The sequence below is a fragment of the Saccostrea cucullata genome, unplaced genomic scaffold (assembly GCF_032062105.1).
Source record: "Saccostrea cucullata isolate Sc308-1 unplaced genomic scaffold, CSIRO_AGI_Scuc_v1 ctg10472, whole genome shotgun sequence".
In the NCBI taxonomy this organism is placed as follows: domain Eukaryota; kingdom Metazoa; phylum Mollusca; class Bivalvia; order Ostreida; family Ostreidae; genus Saccostrea; species Saccostrea cuccullata.
Window position 1 is genome coordinate 1 of NW_026927225.1, and position 19,867 is coordinate 19,867.

Genomic DNA, 19,867 nt, shown 5'->3' on the forward strand with positions numbered 1-19,867 from the left:
TTAATTGAATTTTATCATCTGACATCTGTTGGTCTGTTCATCTGTCAAAAAAACTTAAAACCTTGGTCATAACTTTTGAATGAGATGAAATAGGGCTTTCACATGCAGCAAACATTGCCTCTGGTACGTCAGAAATTTTCTATACAACCCAGCTTGGGTATGTTCAGAGATTGGAGTAAATGCAAATGGTTTGACAGATCCTTAGTATATTCTTATAAATGAATTGATGGGGCCATCACTGTTTGAAATGTTTCAAAAAATTGCTGAAATCACATTGCAGTTACTAAAAATAGAAACACGTGGCACACTTTCTAAATTTAAATTTAAGATCCCCAGACAACCTAGCCCTTTAAAAAATATATGATGAAAAGTTTTGTAGACCCTCCCGGACTTTTTTTCAGATTTTGCATGTTTTTCTTAAAGTTTTAAGGTCCTAGCACTAGAACCCCTGACCCTGGGGCCTAATTTCACAATTTTGGTAGAGGACTCAACGCTGAATACAATCATACCAATAGTTTGACTGCTTGATGTCCAGGAGTAAAGAAGAAGATTTTTAAAGATTGCACTAATTTTAGTGGTTTTTGCCCCACCCCCGGGCCCCAAAGGGGGGGCAGGGACCATGAAATTCACAATTTTTGTTCCCCCTCATGCCCCCATAGATGCTATAAAAAAATTTTGGTTAAAATTTGGTTCAATGGTTTCAGAGTAGAACTAAAATGTTAAAATTATAACACGACGCACGACGAACGACGCACACGAGGGACGAAAACAGATAGCAATAGGTCACCTAATTTACTCAGGTGACCTAAAAAGCCACACTGTATCTCGAGAAGCCTTTGAATTTTTGCAATGAAATTTTACAGCAGTCACAATACCCAAGAAATACCCCTATATTGCAATTGACTAGGAAGTCAATAGGTCAAAGGCAAGATTGTTAAAGCCGTTTGGTCCATTCTAATCGCTAAAAAATATTCGTTTTTCTTGTTGAAAAATAATTGTCCATAAATTGTTTCAACTTTCGTCAAATTATATCCCCAAAGTCTTTTTCCTTTAAAAAATATCAAAATTAAAAATTAAAAAAATAATTTTTGTTAGGTCACACAAAAAATAATCCTATGTTGTATTGTTGATATTGCGTGAAATCACCTTCGAAAAATTAAATTTATCGCTTACATGTTTATCTCATGAAAAAAACTGGCTATTTTTTCACAACATAGTACATATATTACCTGTACACACAATATATTTAGCTCCTTAAAAGAAATCATTTAAAAATAATTTTCCTTTATTCTTTAAATATGCATATATTAATATAAAAATTACTATGGATTATATTCAATTAATTTCTTAATTTTGAAAAGATGTATTATGACTAAGGCTTCTATTAATAGAGAAAAAAAATACTTGGGTTTGAATTATCTTCATTATTAGATAAATCCATAAAATTATTGTTTTCAAAATTGACTTCACAACAGATCTTAACTTCCCCCAGGAACTACTACTGTTTGTCAATAAGGATTTTGATCTGCATTTTCTATGTAAGGATTGTTGTAATAAACTATTAAATCAATCTTATAATTTATTTTTATATATTATCTATGTAATGACGTACTTTTATTGTATAATATAATATGTGCCTGTTTCGGGATAAGCGGCTTTAATTTATATTTTCTTTCTGTGTTAAAAATTTTCCCGGCTAATCTTTAAGAAGCTTGTGAACTCTTGCAGTTACCATTTATACCATAGCTCCCTATCTTTGCAAACCATTCTTAAAGTATCCAATTTCCCCCCTTGCCCTTCTGACACCCTCCCCCCTTTCTCTGAAAGCGGGAGACACATATTCTCTTAATAAGCTTGTTTAACTAAGATACATGGATAAGATCAGTCGTACTGTATAAAAAAATTCTCAAGATTTTATCTTTGCCCCCCCCCCCTTCCTACAAACATAGATTAAAAGAGAACTTTTAAGAGAATTTGCAAAAGTACACTTATAAAGGAAATCAAAGTTTATTTGATATTCTTATTTTTTTATTGCAGCATCATGTTATTACAACCAAATACATACAAAATTATCTACCACTTCCATGGAGAGTCTCTTTATATTCTCAAACACTCCAGTGAAAAAAGTTTACGATCAATGTTTACGTGCCAGAATTGTACAGCTGTCATGTCTAATACAGAATAATATTTCAATTGAAATAATAACATCTGAATTATTGAATCATTGTTTGCTTGGTATCTCCTGATGAGAAAACTCTAATAACTTTTTTGATTGTCAAAGATTTTGTTCTCCCCCCGAAATTGCTTCGTAATGGTATGTATGAGAAAAATCCATTCAGCATGAAAATTATTTTACACGCACCCCTGATCAAAGATACGTTTAAAATCTTTGTACGAGTACAGGCTCGGGATCGCAAATTCTGAACAATTCAACTTATTGAGAGAGTTCTAACAGCCTAATCAACGAGATGTGCTGGCCTTCACATACTTTTGACCTTATTATGGCCTTTACAATAGTATGACAACCTTTTGATCACAAGATTAAAAAAATAAGTCAATTTTTGCTGCTATTATACTATGTAAACATGTATAGAGTGAATTATACAACCCTCTCCGACAAAAAAATCTCAAACAGCTATTTCAATAGAATAGTGAAGGGCCTGTAGACAATATGTTATGTACATGTCTCAATTCATTGAGTTGATCATAATAAATTCAATTTCTAGATCAGTTCTCCATACTGACTAATTACAATGTGCTGTGCTCATTTTGTTTTCTGTGTTCTGATTCCGGTCCTTGTAAGCCAATGACGAAACTCTTGTCTTCGTTTTCAAAAGTTTATTAAAAAATCCAATTTACAATTTTTCCGTGATCGTATAGTTTTAGAAATATTCGTTCCTGAAATATGATCAGAAAAGACCAATACACTTTTTATATAGATATTCAAAGGGTCCGTCCAAAATATAAAGAGTTTAAGACCGAACTCCAAATAAATAGATAAACAAAAGTCCAAAAGAATGATTCCCAAAAATAGAAAGAGATAGAGTTGGTAATTTCAGAATAAGACCGGGAATAGGAATAAGCGGGAATACTCTTTTCGACCAAACAGGGTATTTTGTGCTCAGTGGGTATCCATGGTCCCGGATATGAAAATGCATTTCATTGGAGAATTCACCCATCAAAAACCACCTATGCTTTGTCCGTAGGTCTGTCCGTTGACCGATCAACCCTACACATGGCACCACCCTCAAATGCAGGTAAATACCTGTTACTAATATTTATGGGCTCAGTCCCCATCTCTGCACCACAGGAGTTCTAGCCTTAAGCTCTTTTACTTACTTACTTCAAAGTTCCCAATTTTATTGCTCTTAGTCAAAACTCTTAATAATACCATTGTATTTCCGTTCAAATTTTATTACTTACTATCGATGGGCTTGATTAGTCTATTCGGATCAATTTCATTACAAAATGATCTACCAAATTATAGTGCATTTGAACAACAACAAAATCCAGTTTGTTTTGACAAGATAATAATTGTTTACAAAATAGAAGTCCTCTTTCCAATTATAAAGTCACCGAATTTGCGTCACTAATAATATACATTCTGATTTAACATGTTTAATAAACTTTTATATCATTTTACCTTCACTGCTAATAACTAAAAATGATTATGATATTAATATTGTCTAAGTTTAAAATGTTCAAACAATATGTCTGTGCTAAACCCTATAGGTTTACATTCGTCCCCACACACAAAGAAATTTCCCTGTACACTGGAAATTTCTCCATTAAATCCGGAACATAATTTTAAACTTAGTCACAGTTTATTTCGTTCACAAGGTAAGAAGTTTATCCCGCAACACGTTCACTTTTTATAAACAAAATCCACAGTCCTCGAAGATAATTTAGTCACGATTTTTTTTATTGTTCATATTGCGTACAGTAGTCGCACAGCATAGGAAGTTCGCGGACGTCATCTTCTTGTTCCCGAAATAAAGTCCAATATATACGGTTACATTGATTATATGGGTCCATTATATGTGTCCAATATACGTTTACTTAACAACTCTACGTGAATATACGGTTTTACTACTGTTCACTACTGGCGCCTTCACTACGCTTCACTAAACTTGTTCGCTTTGGAATCAATGTTCTCATTCCACACTTAGGTATAGATCAAAATTTAGTTATATTCCACACTAATATAAGTAACATAGGTCACCGTGTTACTTTTGAAGTTCACGCAGCGGATACAGTCCTGGTGATTTAGTAGATGACGGAGTGCAATTATCACCACTCCAGACGGTAGCATCGTCCTTCAAATTAGAAGCCATCAGTGTATCCCGTACCTTTAAATTTAAATTTGAGTCCAAAAGTTAAGTCCGAATAAAAAGAAGTTCTTGTTCTCCAACGTCAGAATTTGTTATTGACTTATTAATTGTTCGTGCATCCGTTCAAAAGTACAACAAAAATCAGTTAATATAATTAGTCTCCAACGTTTCCTTCTTCTGTCAGCATCTCCAAATGACTGCTATCACCTGTCGTATTCCCCACTTTCACGACTTCTTGTGATATCCACAGTCGGTATACTCAAAAACATAAACACGGTACTATCCTTTTCACAATCGCATCCTCACAGCGAATTTAACTCAGGATTAGTACAAACACTTATGACGGCCCATTAACACTGGGTCAGACGTAATCACCGTCCTTGGTATCAGACCAACGCCATATTTAAAAATAAATGCCTCAAATTTAGTCCACGATAAATCCCAAAGTATTGTTTGATTCAGTGTTGCACTTTTCTCGAGATTTCAAAACTTCAAATCAAATCTAGTCAATTTTCAAATTCAATGATTTAAAGATGTGACAACAAATCTGACGTGAACTTCATTACCATTTTCTCTTGCCTGTCCATTATCAAAAATCTTAGTTTACTTTTTTTAAATAACATTGATTACAAGCGAACTACCATTACTACATATGCACAATATGATTGAACGCATTACTTGTGTTTAGAAATTCAATTTCGGGATGATGATTTTCAAAAAACAATTTCCATATCATTTACTTTTTATAATGACAACAAGGAATCAACACTACATGTACATGATAAACGTTTCTCTTCATTTACAATTTTTAGATTTTTACTTCATTTTTAAAACTGTTGCCGAATAAGTCATAAACATTCTTTAAAACAAACCAAAACAATAAGCCAAAAATATATTTCCACGAAATATCAATTTTAAAAAAAAATGGTCAGGCTACAGATACTTCTGGATCAGAAAGTTACGTCCTACCTTGCCACATTTTCCCTCCGCGTTCGACATTTTAATAATAATACTTCGCATCGCCTTGGTAGTAAGTAGCGAATTGACTTTGCAATCTTTTTCCATTCCTGGTTCCGAGCTTTAATTCAATTCACAGTACTTCGCAAATCCTGGTCAACGAGCACCAAATTGACTTGTACGATGTAAGCCAATGACGAAAACTTGTCTTCGTTTTCAAAAGTTTATTAAATTAATCCAATTTACAATTTTCCGTGATCGTATAGTTTTAGAAATATTTGTTCCTGAAATATGATCAGAAAAGACCAATACACTTTTTATACAACTGTTCAAAGGGTCCGTCCAAAATATAAAGAGTTTAAGGCTGAACTCCAAATAATTAAATAAACAAAAGTCCAAAAGAATGATTCCCAAAAATAGAATAAGAGAGAGAGTTGATAATTTAGGAATAAAACCGGGAATACTCTTTTCTGACCAAAACAGGGTATTTTGTGCTCAGTGGGTATCCATGGTCCCGGATATGAAAATGCATTTCATTGGATAATTTACCATCAAAAACCACCTATGCTTTGTCCGTAGGTCTGTCCGTTGACCTATGAACCCCAACATGGCACCACCCTCAAATGCAGGTAAATACCTGTTACTAATATTTATGGGCTCAGTCCCCATCTCTGCACCACAGGAGTTCTAGCCTTAAGCTCTTTTACTTACTTACTTCAAAGTTCCCAATTTTATTTGTTCTTAGTCAAAACTCTTAATAATACCATTGTATTTCCGTTCAAATTTTATTACTTACTATCGATGGGCTTGATTGGTCTATTCGGATCAATTTCATTACAAAATGATCTACCAAATTATAGTGCATTTGAACAACAACAAAATCCAGTTTGTTTTGACAAGATAATAATTGTTTACAAAATAGAAGTCCTCTTTCCAATTATAAAGTCACCGAACTTGCGTCACTAATAATATACATTCTGATTTAATAAACTTTTATATCATTTTACCTTCACTGCTAATAACTAAAAATGATTATGATATTAATATTGTCTAAGTTTAAAATGTTCAAACAATATGTCTGTGCTAAACCCTATAGGTTTACATCCTCCTGACTTCACTGACACAGAGTGGCTGGATATGCTTAATGAGATACGACAGTTTTGCGTTCAGTAAGGAGAATCCTGTAACACATGGGGAAGCGGGACAGATTCTTGACAGACTGAAGTCATGTGAGTACCTTTAGGTAGATCAAGACAAGATATCGGAGGACACAAAGCATGAGACAATATATAAGATAGTGTCAACAGACGGTGATATGCAATTCTTTTACAGTATAAGTTATAACACAGCCAGTGTGTACCTGAGATCAATGGAATACAACAGAAAACCTGGTCAGAAGTGTTTTGTTACTAGAACACGAATTGATCTCTTACTGCTGATACTCTGTATACAAATGAACATACCGACTCACGTCACCATGGAGGACACGAGTATATATGATGAGATACACCGGGCATGTATGTCGGTGTAAAATAATGTAAATTTTCAAAAAAAAAAGTTAAATGAATACCAAAGATTCATTTGATATATTTATAAACGTTCCTTTAAAAATTTCATGTTACAATGTATGATTCCTGAGATGTTTACTATTTCATGAGGCCTGTACATTGTTGCTGAAGCTTTCATTTAATCTCTGGAAGCTTTATAATTTTTTTTTCATTCCGATAACTGACTCTGTTGGATTATCTATATACTTTTTTAAATTGGATTATCAATAAACTTTTGTATAACTTTACTTCCATAAAAAATATTTTGGTTGAAATTATATGTTTAACAATGTCACAATATTTGATCATCTTCTTTTACAGTGAATGTTCCAAACCAAATATTAAAGGAGAGAGAAAATAAAAGAAAAGAATTTCTATCGGATCGGAGAGAAGGGGAGTCTGTACATTACAGAGGAAGATCACACAATCTCTCACGAGAGGGCGCACTCCAATCTCTCACCAGAGGGCGCACTCCGCTTACACCTCTGTTGTCGTCTAAAAGTAGTTCGGCTTGTCACATGATTTTACATCGGACAAAATGGCGGTCTCGACGCCAACAAAAAATGTAACCATTGACTGTTTTATATGTTTTGCAAAAGATGTGACAAGTTTTAAGCTCTCTGGTCGGAAATGTATGAAAGAAAAGTTTATGGACAATTTAAATCGCATTATTGGTGATCATTTGTGCCAAGAATTGTTCAAAAGAGACGCCATGGTGTGCAGGAACTGCTATTCACGTGTGATTAATGTTTGCGACTTCATACAAAAATGTGAACATTCTACTCAATCATATTTGAACACTACTATATGCAAACGAGGTGCACTTTCTCCATTGACACCTCGCTCGTCTTCAAGAGTTCAGCTCCCTGTACTCCCGGTTTGTAAATCCAGAAAAATGTTGAAACTTGAAAACAATGCAACCATTTCTGAGAAAAAGTCAACTATTGACGAACATGATTATGTTTCTAAGTGTATATCTGCCCAGACGGACACAAAAAACAATGAAGTTCTTGAGGTCCTCTGTGATGTATACAGTGGACTGAAACAGAAAGGTGGAGAGGCAGTGTGTGATTTGAGGAGTCAGTGCCACAGTTTGACCTAAAGAGCTGCAATGTTTTCTTCTGTTTTACTCAAATATAGAGGAATGACAGATTTGATTGAAAACACTGAAAATTTGCTACAAGACATCATTTTAGAAATGAGAAAAAGGTATGGAAGTCAATGTTAATATAAATTATTAATAAATTAAAATGGTTAGTAATATTCAGTACTTCATGAACTCTGCATGGTCATCGAAACCATGAATCTTCAAAGCTGCAGATCTGTAGCTTGCTGGTCTGGAAAAATGTTTGGATGACAACCAGAGAGATACAGTGCCACCCAGAGAAAAATCTGTATATTTATTGAGCACAAAAAGTTGCACTCGGTTCTGAATTAATTTTTCAAATTCTTTCACCAACTGCACAAAATCTCGATTTCCAAAAAATCCCTTGACCTCTATCAACTACTCTCATAGCTGACATCTGCATGAAGTGCATAATGGATTGTATTTTCTTGCCACCCAAAATGGCAGTATAAATAAGCAGAAATTTCAATGGTCTAAATTTCAGGCTCAGTAGGGCTATTCATAACGGTTATAAAAAGTGTTTTGTTGTGGAAATAGAAAAAGGATATGTTAGGAACATACGGTTAGTTATAAGTTCGTTTGGCAGTTCGAAGAACACAGAGAAATAAATCTGGAAACAGCGACTTTTTATTGTGCACAGTATATTAATATACTTTTTTCAATGGGTGGCACTGTAGCTCTCCCATGATCTGTCAATATATTTTTTGGAGAGCTACAGTTCTGCAGCTAGAATCATCATTGTATGTCATATGGCTCATTGTTGATTGGTAAACCATTCTTCACAAATTTACATCACTTACAAACAATAGAACTATTGAATTGATTCTATAATTCTTAAAAATACTCAAATAATGATTTCAATCATGTTTAACAATTTATTCAAGGGTACTGGTTATTGTAAATATTGAGTATGTGCATGTTATAAAAAAAAATCCCATTTTATACATGAAAATACTCAATATCTATACATTATCTTCTAGTGCTCATGAACAAATTGAAAATTTTTTATCAAACATCCTTTAACATGACTATATTTTATTATAGAGTTCCTTTGTTGCTCGAGGTCCTTTGTTGTGCTGCAGTTCCTGCCAATGGAAAAGTGACACCTTCATTAATCCCTATCCTAGCAGCTTGCTATGGAATATTAATGAAACACAGGTTTCATAACTTGTCAGCTTTTCAGAGGCTTACCACTGCCATTGCTATAAAAGGAGGATTGGATGATAGGGTATACATGATAGTCAAGTTAATATTGATTCTGTTAAAAAACTAACATTTTATTGAAGTTTTTGTTACATGCAGCTTTTGCTGCCTCGTGCATCTCTCAGTTACATCATGTCAAAGTTCAGTTTTGATAACTTACATTGTTATTGATGTCATTTGATTTTTATACACCTGTCTTAAGACGGGACGTATGTTATTAGCTAGGCTTCGTGTCTGTCCGTCTGTTAGCTTTTCTTGTGTCCGGCTCATAACTTTAATACTATAAGGCCTAGAGTTATCAAACTTTGTCAGCTGATACATCTTGGATAGAAGGTGTGTCGCACACAAAAAGTAGGTCGCTCTGACTTATAATTAAAAAGTTATAGCCAAATATGGAAAAATCCTTTCCGGTCCATAACTTGAAAACTATTAGACTTAGAATCATCAAACTTGGCCAGTGTATGCATCTTACGTAGAAGATGAGTCACAACCTATTTCAAGGTCACTGTGACCTTTAATTTAAGTAAATTTTTTATTTAAATAAAGTGTCTTTTTTTCTATTCATTTACACACTCCAAAAAAAAATGTAAGAGTATTGCACTATCCTTATTTTAAAAAATGTTAAATCAAGAAAATACTTATTTTTTTAGCACAACTTGACAGCAATCTATAACAAATATAATGTATGTTTAAAGAAATTCCACCACTCCCATACTTGTAATTATCAAGCACTGGTCAAGAAGAATTTTGATAACAGAAAATAAATTTGCATGTCAAATTAGAGATAGAAATTAATGACTTTAGTGTGAGGAGTATCTGGTAGAGCATCTGTGCTATCTGTATCCGAATGAAGTCTGTTTTGGATTAAAATAGCTCTCGTTTGCTAGCCTAAGTTTTAAAATGAATTTGATGAAAAGTAATTAAAACTAATTTGATACTGCATATTAAACTATTTTGATATTATATATATTATGAACTTAAAAACTAATTTTATGGGGGTGGGGGTGGAATCAGCATGTCCTTATGAATTGCATATTAAAACCTGTTAGACATTAAATCTAAAAAAAATCATTGATGTTAATTTATGTTTTAAAAATGTTTATGGTACATGTAGATAGTGCAGATCCAATAATCTCTTAAGGGGAGTAATGAGTAGACAAGCATCCAGTTCAAGATGTATTAATGTGTTCAATGTAGGAAGGTCAGCTGTCTCAATCATTTCTTCAGAGCATCGTCTTATCTGTATCCTTTGAGAATTAGACAGAAGAACTGTTGGTCAGTTTATATTTGATGGCCAGTCTTTTATTTTCAAATTTAATTAGGTATAGATTAAGTTTTTAAGACTAATTTGATATTGTTTAATATGATGGACATTTGGCAAGGTATAACACAACCAGTATAGAAATCTATGAATGTTGCAATATTTGTAATAATTTATGCCCACACCACAGGAGATGGATAAACAAATAATTTAAGGAGTGGAAAAATCATGGAAATCTTCAAATCAAGGTTGACATGATTTTCTTGCACATTAAACTGTTTAAGATAATAGTAATTTTTTGACGGGCGTATCATGTTCTGGGTGGCACTTTATTCTATTAGTTGATAATTGAGGGAATGTACAAAAATTTGTACCATCTATATCTTTGGAGACTTCTCCAAATTATGCTTTTCATATGCATTTTATATAGCTGTTCCTTATTTGTCTTATGAGTATGTTCAGTTTCATTCAACACATATAAAAAGAAAAGAAAGGTGGATCTCCAAATGTATATACTAAGGATTCAGCTTCATCCAGTATATACTTTAACTTCCTTATTTATGGTATTAATTTACCATGAATATTAAACTGTTTATTGCGTTGAATGGAATAAACAAACTCATTGCTTTCATGTTCATTCTTACATTTAGTTTGTATGCAATTCGTTTTATTTTGTAGTTATATTTTAGAATAGTTCCTTGAGAAAGTTCCATTTGAAGTTTGTTTGAGTTGACATGGTTGAGTTTTGCATTGTCTAGACCCGGTAAGAACTGAAAAGTTACTAAATTTATTGTAAGAACTTAACTTAAAATTTATTACGTAAACTTAAATATGCAAACTTAAATACATTCATTAGTGTTTCTGATCTTAATTGATTTATTAAATGATATGTCAAATTTAAAAATCTTTTAAAATTTTTAAAACTTTCACTTACACCATGCAATATCTGATTGTGTATATCTACTTACATGTACCTTTTAGGCACAGACAAGGCTGAACCATCTTGGACTGACATTGTCAACTTCAAACAGAATAAGGTTTCAGGAGAGTGTACATGAATGTTCCTTGAAGCTGATAACAGAGAGTCTGAAATCAAATCCATTGATCAACATAACAGGTATTGATTTTTTGGTCAACAATTTAAATTTTTATGACCCATTCTGCAAACTGTAAGCTGGAATTTGTGCCTGGGACTATAATTTGTCTCAGTCCTGATATCTGACACAATAGATTGAGTTTTCTTTCTGATTTAAAATGTTTTAATGAAATGCACTGTTTGTATTAGTAATTATCATGATTAATACTAGCAAAGACCGCCAAACAAGAAAAATGAAATTTTACAGATATAACAAAGGAAACAATTTTAAAGAGGGGAATAGTTTTAAACAATACAATACTTAGTAATTAGCTCACCTGAGCCGAAGGCACAAGTGAGCTTTTCTGATCAAAATTTGTCCGTTGTCTGTCGTTGTTGTCGTCGTTGTCGTCGTAGTCGTTGTCGTAAACTTTTCACATTTTTATCTTCTTCTCAAGAACCACTGGGCCAATTTCAACCAAACTTGCTACAAAGTATCCTTGGTTGAAGGGGATTTAAGTTTGTTCAAATCAAGGGTCTTCACCCTTTTCCAAGGGGAGATAATTATGAATTAGAGAAAAATTAATGGCATTTTTAAAAAAAATCTTCTTCTCAAGAACCACTGGGCCAGGAAAAATGAAACTCATGTGGAATTATCCTCGGTTAGTGTAGATTCAAGTTTGTTCAAATCATGACCCCTGGGGCTAGGGTGGGGCCAAAATGGCCGACCAAAGTTTTACATAGGAATATATAGGAAAAATCTTTAAAAATCTTCTTCTCAAGAACCACTGGGCCAGAAAAGATGAAACTCATGTGGAATCATCCTCAGGTAGTGTAGATTCAAGTTTGTTCAAATCTTGACCCCTGGGGCTAGGATGGGGCCAAAATGGCCGACCAAAATTTTACATATGGATATATAGGGAAACCTTTTAAAATCTTCTTTTCAGTTACTTCAAAGCCATGATTAGTGATATTTTTCTATTTAAATGGAATCATCCTCAGGTAGTGTAGATTGTAATTTGTTCAAATCATGACCCCCTTGGGGGGGGGTTAAAATTCAAGCCCCCCCCCCCAGTAAACTTTCAGTTCTGATCTGATATGTGCTTTTTATCTAGCCGATGTGCTCAGGTGAGCGCTGTGGCCCCTGGGCCTCTTGTTATTCTTATGTATTATAAATAGCTGAACTAGAAATCTGATACTTTTGGGGGGGGGGGGAATTATAAAATTCATATTTAAAAATATTTTGTCTACTTCAACCTGTTTTGTAGATTGTGATGATATTTTTTGCTTCACTCATAATTATAAATTATTGTATAGTACAGAATAAGTAATAATACTGTATTCATCAAATACAGTCTAATTAAAATATAAGAGTGTAGAAACAAAAAAAAATTACATTAATATTAGGGATGTCAAAATATTAATTTTCCTTAGTCGAACATTCGATTGCATTATTCGAACGATAGTTGACTATTCGGAGCATTTATTTTTGTTTATAGCACAGTGTTTTTGAGAGCTTATTAATTAAAATAAAAATGGAAAATTGAAATAAATTGGAAATGGTGAATTGTAAACACAGACTATCCACACCTCCGATAAAAATGTTAGATATTGTTTGTTCAATTAATGATTGCCCAAGCTATATACTGAGTATCAATTAAAATGTCTTTTATGTAAGATTATTGTTTTAATAATTATAGAATTTAAAACTTCACAGCTATGCAAATACTGTTTATTCCTAAGCATTTCAAATTACTAGAGTTTATAAATATAATTGGTACAAGTCAATTAAATTTCATAGTCCAGTGTAGCGTTGCATTATTTACTACGTACAATAACAAAGAAAGTCAGTGATTGAAAAATAATTATCGCGGTATGTAATTTCTGTATTTTCCATATGTACAATGTGGAATTCATATAATGTGACTGTGTTAGAGCTCTTATTCGTCTGAGGACGTACAATATACAATTGTAAAGTTTGAGGAAGGACCATTTTTAAATTTTGAGATGAAAATTTCATTATCACCCCCTTTTCTTGCATTATATTTAATATTCGAATGTTGTTTCATTATTCGATAGTCGGTCCATTCGACTGACAGTTGAATAGTCGACTATTCGTTGACATCCCTAATTGATATAAAATTCATCAATGTTTTAAAATTTAAAAAAATGCTCTCTGTAGGTGATAACCTTGATATATATGTGAAAACATCACATCTTACATCAGAAAAAAGAAACCAAGATCTGCACCTTTTTACATCAAATATTATATTCAGTCGGATTGCTACAGTGGACATGTCCATCACAAAGCCAAATGTTGATGTAAACAAGCTAACAGCTGATGATGTGTTGTTGACACCAGGAAGTCTGCAACAAGAGAGACTCATGTATGCATATAGCATTTTACTAGCAAGGATCTTGTGTAAGCTGCCTGCCTTTCAGTGCTACAAGAAACTTATTCCAGACCATATGCCCCATGAATATTCCAAGAAAATGGAAACAAAGTCGCTAGTTTATCCACTACCTATTCAGTTTAGGAACGAGGCCAAACATGAGGACTGTCTGTGTATAATGGACACATACGAAGAACATCTAATAAAGACTTTCACAGAAGCTTTTGGTAAGGAACAAATGTCAGGAAGAAATGTCAACTCTTGTTCAACCAATCTGTAAATGCAGATATTAATACACATGTGGAGTTGCAGATGTATGTACATATATCTATTTAATAAGGATTTGATTATGTCATCAGGTAACACAGATGTCTTGAGGAAATTTGGCGTTCCAGTCGGTGGGGACCAGCTGACCAGAGTTAGGCTACAGGAAGCCTATCAGATGCTTGTCTGTAACTCCTGAGAAGAGACTAGATGACTTGCAACCTATTGTATGTGAAATGTGGCACAACAAACAAGATTTTCTTGAGGTAATTAGAGTAATTAAATTTCAATTAAATTACCAAAGTAAAATGGTGCGATTGTACCCAAAACAGAATTTGACCAAAATATTTATCTGATAAATAAGTATAACAAATTTCATTTCAGTATGTGCAACCTCTGGGAAGAAAATGAATGGAAACTGCAAATAATTGGAATTTTTCTAACTCCAAGGTGCATAACTCTGTCAAAAATTATGTCAATCATACCCAAAGCAGAACTTGACCTAGATATTTATATTATAAATCTGTATACTAAATTTCATTTCAGTATGTACAACGTTTGTGAAGAAGATGAAAGGAAACTGCAAATAATTGGAATTTTTCTAAGTCCAAGGGGCATAACTCTGTCAAAAATCGTGCGATGGTACCCGAAACAGAATTTGTCCTAGATTTTCATGTGATATATCTGTATACCAAATTTCATTTCAGTATGTACAACAGTTGCGAAGAAAATAAATGAAAACTAAGTTGACCGACAGACCGACGTACCGACAGACAGCAGCAAAGTAATATGCCCTCCCTTCTTTGAAGGGGGGCATAATAAGTATTATGTGTCACATATTTTAGAAATCCTACAAAGCACTGTACAAAGATGGCAACACTCCACCAACTCTAGCGTATTTCAAGACCTTGCTGCAGCGCTCGAATGTCAATGGGAAGGTTAAAGGACGGTTTCAGCCTCATTTTGACCTTATGATGACAGTTGGCGAGGGAATGATCACGGAACAATTTATGGAATATTTTGACATGGAGGAAACAGACAGTAAGCCACAACATCCAGACTTTGTTAAACTGAGTCATCAAGATACAGATCAGCAGAAATATTATCTTTTTGATATGATTCAGAGATTCATGAAATCTTATGGCTATGGAATGGTGGGAACACCTCATCTGATTCCCAAGAAAAACGAATATCAAGAAAGAGTGGAGAAAAATAGTATCATTAATTTGAATGGACAACAGATTATCATTCAACATTTTGAAGAAAAAACATGCTACAGAGAAGAGGATGAGGTATACAATTACTGCATACTTCTGTGTCACTGGTATCTGCATGTTTTGGAAATGCACGACACTGCTAAAGTGGGGGATATTCATAGGGCAGTACTTAACTGCAAGTATGCCATTCCATTTTTTTATTCACATTCGAAACTAAGCAAGTACTTGGTGGAAAATATGAACTATGTCCTCCAAACAGAATACCTGCTATCTCCTTTGCAAAGTTTGCGAGTATTGGAGGGATCATTTGTGAACACCATTGGAGGAAAGGGAAGATGTGTTGAAAGTGATTTAGTTCAGGAACATTCTGTATGCAACCAAAAAAGCCTAATCAAAAGTCTTGGTGCTAACAAAACTGAAAAATCAATATCAAGAGCCACAACATCAGCAGATGCCATTGCAGAGATTTGTTCCCAGCTTGACAGTTGCTTGCAAATCAAGCCCAAAAGTGGTCTTCATTCTCAGACAGTCTCAATTAATGATCAGACTATTATGTGTAGGGAACTTCGAAGAATACGACCATTCTGATTCACACCTGGACGCAAGTGTCAAGGTTTCTCGTCTCTCCATCCAACACCTGTTGCCACTGAGAAGATTCCAGACATGAAGGAGTGGATGGATCACATTATCAGGAGACTGACACGGGGACAGGCAGTAGCTGTTGAGGAAGCAGAGGATGAAGTCGATCAGGATGACTGTGAAGATGACCATCTTTAGAAATTATGGTAAACACACCATATGATGCACCATTTACCTCCTCAGATTTATTGTTAATAGAGAATGTGTTTACAAAAAAATCCTGGTTAAATTATTATGAAGTACTAATACATTTATTAATGATGTTAAAACCGCACTAAATTCACATGTTGTCAAAGAACTATATTTACATTTCAAATATTATGGACTTTTTCGGACCAGAGCATGTAAATGATACGATTTATTCTTGTGGATTGTAGTATGTACTTGTTACAGTATCATGTGTAAATGCTATCTAGAGAAGGCCTATTCACGTTTTTAAATAATTAATTTTTAATTCATTGAATGTGCATCCAAAGATGAATAGATTTAATTTGATCTTGGTATGGTATGACAATGCAAATAAAAATCAAATGAATTGGACTGCTTGTTTAATTTGCACAAATATCACCATCAGACATCAGTGTTACACATTGTACATTTGCATTGTAACTTGCAGTGAGAACAACATTTACAACCAGTGATTGTTTCATCTTTTGTAAAACCAAAAGCAGACAAAAGCTGATTTCTTAAACAATTTGAGTTATTTCTGCAGTAACCGATTATATTTTCATGAATTCCAGGTAAATTGCGAGCAATGTCACGTTTACTGTAGTGTAAGATTGCTCGTGCTGGCTGTCCTCGGCGGCCAGCTCTTCCCACCTCCTGGAAGTATTGAGAGAGATCTCTAGGGGGACAGGTGTGGATCACTTGAGTGACATTACTTGGGTCAAAACCCATTCCCGATATGGAGGTGCTCGACACTAGACGGATTCTTGGATGTTCTTTTTTTAATTCATCAATTGTTGCATCAATGACCTCCTTATCTTGTCCAGTACATAAGGCACTGTAAATGGAACTGTAAATGTTTTGCACTCCAAAAATACTGTTTAGGTATCTCAGTGCTTCACTCATATAAAATATGGGCACAAAAAGTAACGTGACAGGATATGATTCTTGCTTCTCATAAAGCTCATCACACACTTTATGAATAATTAGTTCATACTGACAAAGAACATCTGTACCAGACTGTTTTTGCTCTTTCTCAAGAAAAATGTTAGGTCTATCTGGTGATGTTTCAATGACTTTAAAGTTCTCTAAACAGAGTTGTTTTGGAATAGCTTGTTTTTGTTCTTTAGTCAGGGTTCCACTAAGCCCCACAAAGGGAACATCGGGGAAGAATACCTTGAGGGTTCCCAGTTTTTTGAAGGCAGTTCTAAATTCATCTCCCCTTGTGAGAAATAAACAAAATTTTACTTTAAAATGCACTTAATGTACATAAATAAAACACAGCTACATTCATAATTTAAAATAATGTGAATTTCTGTATTATTATAAGTATAAGAAATTAATAACAATGTTAAAAAGTTCATAGGGATGTGAACTTGGCAAGTACGTGATCAAATCTCTTGAATATTTAGGGATTCACAGGCTTTGATCTAATAATTATAATCTCATTGAGATCAGATTATTATAATCTCATTGAGATCCGTCGAGACTGAAAATTTTTACCTGACATCTCTTCGGAAGAGACTTCAAGTCAAAATTTTCAGTCTATAAGCCAACCAATTTTATATCCAAGTGTACTTCTTCACATTGCATTAATACAATATTTGAGATGGAGAATGCTAACTCCCATTGGTTGTGTTACTTATTGACCCAAAAGACAAATAATATCAATTTCGGTATACATGTAGTTTGAAATTTGTATAAGACAATAAGTTTCTGTCCAATGATTTAATGAAATATACATGATATAAAAGGAAAAATATCTGATTTCTGTTAGTATATACATAACAAATTACATTCTCAGGAAAGGACAATTTTCTTGAAATCACACATAATTCATGCCTATAACTGCCTAAAAGGAAAAATATCTGATTTCTGTTTGGTACATGTATGTGTGTGTTGGGGGGGGAGGGGGGGTTTGAATGCATGATGCTGGAACCAAAATTAGAAAGTTGACAAACATTTTTCAGTTCAAAGACAAAATTTTAAACTAAAGAAAGGCTCTTGTCATCCTAGAAAATGTGAAGGCATGTTCTAACTCAATAATTTTTGACAGCCCCCTTTCTAGAATCAATGGCCATCCCCTGATAAAAAATCTATGTTTTCCTTATGTGTCCTTAAAATTATAGGCTAAAAAGGGATCAACTGATATTAACAAATATGAATTTCAAACAACATGCATTTAATTGGATATTGAAATTATATGTCTTTTGGATCATACAATCACACTTTGCTTTTAAAACAGCTCAGGTGGATTGAAATGATTCTCAAACTAGATTTCAATCCAAGTGTTTCTCAGACGTCCGTGTCGAATTACTAAATGACGTAAGCTGCAAATTCCCAATCTCGCCAGATGTTTTAATCTTTTCATGCATAGTCATGATAGTGTTTTGTCAAGATGAATGAGATACGTACCATTTTTCAATTATGTGACACTCATCGATCACAACAGAAACTACATTATCCCTGAAAACTGGATCAATCAATAAGGAATATCCTTTTCCTAGTATTTAGGAGGGCCTCTGGGTGACACAACACCACAGAGAACTGACTGTTTGCTACGTTTTTTAAGTTGATGTTTGTTGTCTAGGTCAAATTGACCCATTTCATGACTTTCGTTGTTGTCTCCTCCACTTTGAAGAACATTCAGCCTACGCTGAAAAATGCCATTACTTTTCAAGTTGTTCTATTTGATCTTCATGAATGATGTTAAGTGGGGAAATAGACAATCACAACAGGGGAAGACTTATTGGCTCCTAAGGCCTGCGGCAAGAGATGAAAAATTAAACTCTTTCCAAAACCTACAGGTAAATTGACTAATAAAGCCTTTTATATCAAATATAACAAAGACACTTGTTGCTCCTGCCGTAATGGGATGTTGGCATCGTTGGAGCGGAGCGTATACAACACCCTCTGGTGGAGAGATTGGAAGATCACAGGGCAGTGTTGATCACGTGACGTGGCTCTGGAGATACAGGAGACCTGACGTCGTGATATCCTGTATAGGTCTACATCCACACAACGACATTTACATCATCGACAACAAAGCTTACAGAAAACAAAGTAAAAAATTAATATATTTGAAATGTTTTATTCAGGTTTATACATGAAACTGCTTATAACGTTGGATTTTTACAGTAAATTTTTACAATATGCACGAGAGAGAGAGAGAGAGAGAGGCTACGTTTTTTCTTATTAATAAAACAGTGCACACAATACATGAAACTTAACCGTATTCTGCACAGTGTTGAAAACAATTTCTTAACGGTATTGAGTATAACAATTTCTTTTTATTTTATATGATATAAAGCGTACGCTGCATGCACAGGAACCTTGACATAGTAATTTAAGTCAGTGTAGTCTTTCATCTCTAGTTGTATCGATCACGCAGTCTCTATCAGAATGAAATTGTGTATAGAGAATGAACAGCTTTATTTATGGTTACCCCCATCTCTATCCCCACAATCTACCATCTGAAGTAAGATTTATAAGCATGGAATCGATCCCCAGCAGTTGACCCCTCACACCAACACCCCGGGTCGGTTTTTTTTAAACAGAATGACGAGTTAATGTTTGTTATTCTAATGCTATTATCTTTATATGTACACCTTTACACAAATATCTATCCTACCCGAATAAAAATTCATTTGGACGGGTAGCTTGAAAGTTAGGTTCCTAAAGTGAGGGGG

The 19,867-nt window shown here is 34.0% G+C and overlaps 3 pseudogenes; 2 read left to right on the forward strand and 1 right to left on the reverse strand.

The window, feature by feature from the left end:
• The first annotated feature begins 7,373 nt into the window (after positions 1-7,373).
• Positions 7,374-9,234, forward strand: LOC134273782 (uncharacterized; annotated as a pseudogene).
• Positions 9,235-13,669: 4,435 nt separating this feature from the next.
• LOC134273780 (uncharacterized) lies at positions 13,670-16,220 on the forward strand (annotated as a pseudogene).
• Positions 16,221-16,583: 363 nt separating this feature from the next.
• On the reverse strand, positions 16,584-19,651 carry LOC134273781 (ATP-dependent DNA helicase Q1-like; annotated as a pseudogene).
• Between the last annotated feature and the right edge of the window lie 216 nt (positions 19,652-19,867).